The 6152-nt window shown below is 35.5% G+C and overlaps 1 long non-coding RNA gene across 1 annotated transcript; it reads left to right on the top strand.

Moving 5' to 3' along the window:
• The first annotated feature begins 2543 nt into the window (after positions 1-2543).
• LOC146711960 (uncharacterized) lies at positions 2544-4060 on the top strand. Its single transcript, XR_014920226.1, has 2 exons — positions 2544-2678; positions 3448-4060. It is a non-coding gene; the product is annotated as an uncharacterized LOC146711960 (long non-coding RNA).
• Positions 4061-6152: the final 2092 nt, after the last annotated feature.

Genomic DNA, 6152 nt, shown 5'->3' with positions numbered 1-6152 from the left:
TGATTTCGCCTTTCAAATTAATGGCCCGTCGAATTTGTCCATATGTGATATACTCTTTCAATTATTTCAGAATGTTTTAAAAATGAAAATTGCTGTTTCAACACATATTGGGTTTTCATTTTGAAAAGCAAAATCAGACTCAATTGATTATGACAGAATTGAATCATAAAGATGATGTAAAAGGAAGCTGAAATTGCCACTAGGTTGTAATTGATAGTACGTTTATATTTTAAGTCTGTGGAAAGATGTCATGGTTGGTTTGCAAGCTGTTTTGTAATTTCTTTATTTAGAATGACATCTTTCCACAGACTTAAAATATAAACGTACTATCAATTACAACCTAGTGGCAATTTCAGCTTCCTTTTACATCATCTTTATGATTCAATTCTGTCATAATCAATTGAGTCTGATTTTGCTTTTCAAAATGAAAACCCAATATGTGTTGAAACAGCAATTTTCATTTTTAAAACATTCTGAAATAATTGAAAGAGTATATCACATATGGACAAATTCGACGGGCCATTAATTTGAAAGGCGAAATCAGACCAACATGAAATTTACATGGTTTTACTGTCGGGTTGGATACTGTTGATCTAAAGTGGAATTATCCTGTGGAAACAGCAAAATTCTATTTAAGAGCATTTTGAAATCACTGAAAGTTAGGTCAATTATGGACAATTTGAAAAGGCTTTTATTTTTGAAAGCAAAATCAGAATGACTTGATATTGATATGGTATCACCGTGGGGTTGTATACTGTTGATCTGGAGTGGAATTACCCTGTGGAAACAGGAATTTTCCATTTTACAGCATTTTGAAATCACTGAAAGTTAGGTCAATTATGGACAATTTGAAAAGTCTTTTATTTTGGAAGGCATAATTAGAATGACTTGATATTGATATGGTGTCACTGTGGGGTTGTATACTGTTGATCTAAGGTGGAATTACCCTGTGGAAACAAGAATTTTTCATTTTAGAGCATTTTGAAATCACTGAAAGTTAGGTCAATTATGGACAATTTGAAAAGGCTTTTATTTTTGAAAGCAAAATCAGAATGACTTGATATTGATATGGTATCACTGTGGGGCTGTATACTGTAAATACAGAGTGGAATTATCCTGTGGAAACAGGAATTTTCCATTTTAGAGCATTTTGAAATCACTGAAAGTTAGGTCAATTGTGGACAATTTGAAAGGGCTTTTATTTTTGAAAACAAAATCAGAATGACTTGATATTGATATGGTATCACTGTGAGGTTGTATACTGTTTATCTAAAGTGGAATTACCCTGTGGAAACAGCAAAATTCTATTTAAGAGCATTTTGAAATCACTGAAAGGTAGGTCAATTATGGACAATTTGAAAAGGCTTTTATTTTTGAAAGCAAAATCAGAATGACTTGATATTGATATGGTATCACTGTGGGGCTGTATACTGTAGATACAGAGTGGAATTATCCTGTGGAAACAGGAATTTTCCATTTTAGAGCATTTTGAAATCACTGAAAGTTAGGTCAATTGTGGACAATTTGAAAGGGCTTTTATTTTTGAAAACAAAATCAGAATGACTTGATATTGATATGGTATCACTGTGAGGTTGTATACTGTTTATCTAAAGTGGAATTACCCTGTGGAAACAGCAAAATTCTATTTAAGAGCATTTTGAAATCACTGAAAGGTAGGTCAATTATGGACAATTTGAAAAGGCTTTTATTTTTGAAAGCAAAATCAGAATGACTTGATATTGATATGGTGTCACTGTGGGGTTGTATACTGTTGATCTAAAGTGGAATTACCCTGTGGAAACAGGAATTTTCCATTTTAGAGCATTTTGAAATCACTGAAAGTTAGGTCAATTATGGACAATTTGAAAGGGCTTTTATTTTTGAAAGCAAAATCAGAATGACTTGATATTGATATGGTATCACTGTGGGGTTGTATACTGTTGATCTAAGGTGGAATTACCCTGTGGAAACAGGAATTTTCCATTTTAGAGCATTTTGAATCGTTAGAAGATTAAGTCAAATATCGGCAATTTCAAAGGGCCATTACTATGAAAAGCAAAATCAGAAAGAATTTATTTGATATGGTATTACTGTGAAAAAGACTGCGGTTGGAAAGTGTTGATACAAAGTTCAAATAGTATTTGGAAATACGACTTTTGCTTTTAAGAGCATTATGAATTCATTGAAAGAGTAGTTCAAAAATGAAGATTCACAGGGCTTTTACTTTGAAATCCAAAATAAGATGGCCTTGACAGGGCACAATTAGGGTACAAGGCTGTGTCATGTAGATGTAACATTAGAGTTTCTAAAAAAAAAAAAAGCCTAAATTATTATGTTATTATGTTCTTAACATATCTGTTAATTCACTCGAAGTTGGCTTTTATTTTGAAATCTGGTTTCCACATCCATTCCCGTAATACTTTGAAAACACAGGGAACGTAAAATCAACTGGAGGCTGGCTTGACTGCAAGTCTCGAATTGGAGGCTGGCTTGACACCAGTTTCGTTTGGAATACGCCGAGGAAGAACAGTCTTCAGATGTTGGCCGTCCACGTCTAGAAATCCCGGTGCAGCACTCAGGACTTTAGTGCTGTCCGGGATAACCATCGGGGTAATTGCCGATACGTTTTCTGTGTCTCCGAGCACAATTAGGAGGAAAATGACGGAGGATGGTCTAAGGTAAGTTTATGCTGTAATTGAGCACCTGTGTGATTCTGTACACAGCATTGTTTAGGTGTTGACCTTAATTATGACGTTTGACAATGAATTATTATCGCTTACTTTTTTTTGTTACTGTCTAAACTAAGTGGGGCAGCTACGGCTAAAGCTATCGGCGCCATCTCGGCGGTGTTAGCTGTTAGTGTGTTAACTCGGAGACTGGGGTCAGTGGAGCCTGTAGGAACCTTTTACACAGAGAGTAGACCCACCAGCTTTCCACAGTCTACTTACTTATCACATCTTGTTAGACAGCAGGGTCATTAGTGCTTTAAATAGTACATAGTTGAATGTTTCATTGCTGTTTGCAGTTGATTGTTCTCTGATAACGCATAACAAGGTTGATGTTAAATAGCGAGTTTATTGAAATGGTTTTGTCTATTTCAGCAGCATTATAGATATCATACTTTCTCTGGTGTCTTCGGCAAAGCTAAAACAAGAATACATTTACATCCTTGGTTCTTTCAGCATTAATTGGAAAACTTTGAGATTTGCTGTGTGTCTCCCAAGCCATTCTCTTTTATCCCACCTGTCAGGTATAGATGGCAATACTTTAAATTTGTTATACCTGAAGAGAACCAATCCTGACCTAGAATGGGTGAATGAATAATTAGTTGGTAGCCAATGCCTAAGCAACTCACATAGGCCCTGGCAGACTCAATAAGTCCATCTAGGAACAGCTGCAGGAAACACCTCTTCAGTTTAGATTTAAAACATGTGCATGCTCTTTCAGGTTGATGAGGATTATGGTGTGGACTGGACAGGACAACATAATCGCTGCCCATCAAATGAGATCACCATTCCTGAGATTCAGCTCCCAGATGCACTGAATGAACAAGACCCTGCTGTGCTACCAATACTTCAAAATCACTTGTAGAAAGACATTATTACATTTAATCAGTTTCTATGTCAGGAGGATTTTTTTTTTTTTTTTTTTTTTTTTTTAATTTTTACAGCTTTGTAGCTAATACTGACTCAAAACAGCATAACCAATTTCATTTTCAACAAAACAGTGAGTGGCTATAAAACAGGATTTGTTTTATACAGCTGTCACTTTAATGATATTCATTTCTTGGTTGGATATACAGTACATGTCAACTCTGAGCAGATTTAATACAATGAACACAGTACAGTAGTGTAACATCTTAATTCAAATAATTTTTTCTAGAAATTTTTTTTGTATCAGTAGCGAGTATAAACAAAACATATTGTGTAATTTATAATGTACAGTGAACAACTGATTTTGATATCTGAACTCTTCATCAGTTTATATTAAAAAAGCCATAAATGCACACCTGTAGTGTGTATTTTTCACTGTCAAGTGTATTAAAAAGAACTAGAACTCACTAGATTGTCCGTTTCTTTGAACACCGAGTACAGTAATGTGATGCAAGAAAGAAGAAATGGTCTAATTTTACCATGTGGTTATGGAATCAATCGTAAACCAGACCAAAACCTGAGTCAGTAGAGTTGAGACACACCTGAATGTCCATTAGAAATGACTCATAGGTACAGTAGTGTGCAGGAAGACGTAGTACTTCAAAACCGGTGGAAGACTTTGGAAGATTGCTGTTGACCACTTCCACAGTCATTTCTCGGCAAGACTTCCCATCCTGTCCAAAACTTGAGGGCTTTTTGTTGTGCACAAGATGCTGCAACAGAAGATTGTTTTAAACTATAATGACATCCTATATTCATTATTTTGAATCTTTTATGGAGAAATACCATAAAAGATGACCACTTACATACAGGGCACCAGACATTTTTGCCCCACTCAAATTGCTGTTGTAGCTTTTATAGATATTTTTATGTTAACAAAGCTAAAAGTAGTCTACATACAATTCTAGTGCAACTGATAATGCCACCACTTATGTATTGCATGGAGCAAATAACAAAACAAAATTATACTATAGTGTAGAACTGGGCGATAGAACGATAACGATATGTATTGCGAAATAACTTTTTCTCAATAGAAAAATTAAACTATTGCGATAGACCTCACCGCTCTTGTCCTTTTTATAAAAATAAAAATAAATATCGTGATATGAAAAAATCTCCTATCGCCCAGCTCTACTATAGTGTACTTTGTTAATGACCCAAGATCACTGGACTGTATGTAATTTACCAAAGTATAATCAGAGAAAACCAATGGCAAAATACCTATCGCAGCAGACTTACCATTTTCAATGAAGGACCGAAGGTAACCTGCCACTCTGCATTTATCCTCGAGAGCATTCCTCTTCTTCCTCATCTTCATCTTCTGTGGCAGGCCACAGTCATTTTATAGCTTTACTTATCTTGTAGTCTTAAGAGCATCAGCAACATTAGGTGTATTTTTATTAAATGTAACCCAGCTGTTCAACTAACCCACGCATACAAAACAGTATATTGGTGTTTTGTGTCAACAATTAATGTTCATCCTTCATAAATTAACCAAATAGCTTTACTATTCAGATGTTAAAAGATGTGACCTGACCTTACCTCACAACAGGGAGCAGTCTCTGATTCCCTTGGTAAGAAAGGAGGAATGATGTCTGATCTTTCTGTCAGAAGCGGCCATACCATAGTTTCCTTAAGCCCTTTCCTCAGCTGCTTGACTTGACGACTTGTTTGTGTTATGACCTACAACGGTGAGACCAAACCAAAACTGAAGTTGGAGTCTGTAAAGTGACACACACTTTAAATGTTAAATATTTAAAGAACATCCACTATACTAGTAAAAGCATTTTCAAATTATACCCACTTACAAAATCACTACGTTGAACTAAAATTGCTTTCTTTTCTTTCACATAGATTACTTGTCTTCCATATTAGCACAGAAGATAAGCCACTTTAAAACAGTCATGAATAACTATTACCTACAACAATGTAAATAGTAATACAGACATTAACCCAGAAGACAATTATTTTCTCTTACCTAATTTATAGAATTCTTTGTTATGATAAAAAACAGTATTAAAAAAAATCTGTGACTAAACTGTTTAAAAAGCTCATTTTTGCCAGACAGACAGACAGACTAACCAAGCAATAATAACATATCGTTACTTACCTTGAACAGCGTTTCGTGGAGTGGAGCTAGCTGTGATAGCGTTAGCATTTGCTAACGTTAACACTGTGCGGTTGTGATGAGAACTTGGACCAGGGACCACTTCATCTCCAGTACACTGCTGCAATACGCAGACTGAGGTGAAGACGTTCAGTCTAAGCGGTTAGCAAGTTCTTTGAGTAACTCAGAAACGGACTTGTTTCCTGCAGCCATGCCCTTCACAAGAATTGATACACCTGTAACGTTATTCGCGCCCAGTGTTTTGCATTTGTCGGTGCCTTAAGTTTATTTTGAGCTGCATACTGCCGCCAGCTGCATAGGAGACGCATTGCACCATTAAACCTAAATCGACAATTCATGTGCTATTACTTATGTCTGAGTAAAGGAGCAAC

This window comes from Copadichromis virginalis, linkage group LG4 (genome assembly GCF_057382275.1).
Source record: "Copadichromis virginalis isolate Kocher_CV1m ecotype Utaka linkage group LG4, C_Virginalis_male_GT1.1, whole genome shotgun sequence".
NCBI lineage: Eukaryota > Metazoa > Chordata > Actinopteri > Cichliformes > Cichlidae > Copadichromis > Copadichromis virginalis.
The sequence above is the reverse complement of the archived record's forward strand: the minus strand, read 5'-3'. Positions and strand labels throughout refer to the sequence as shown.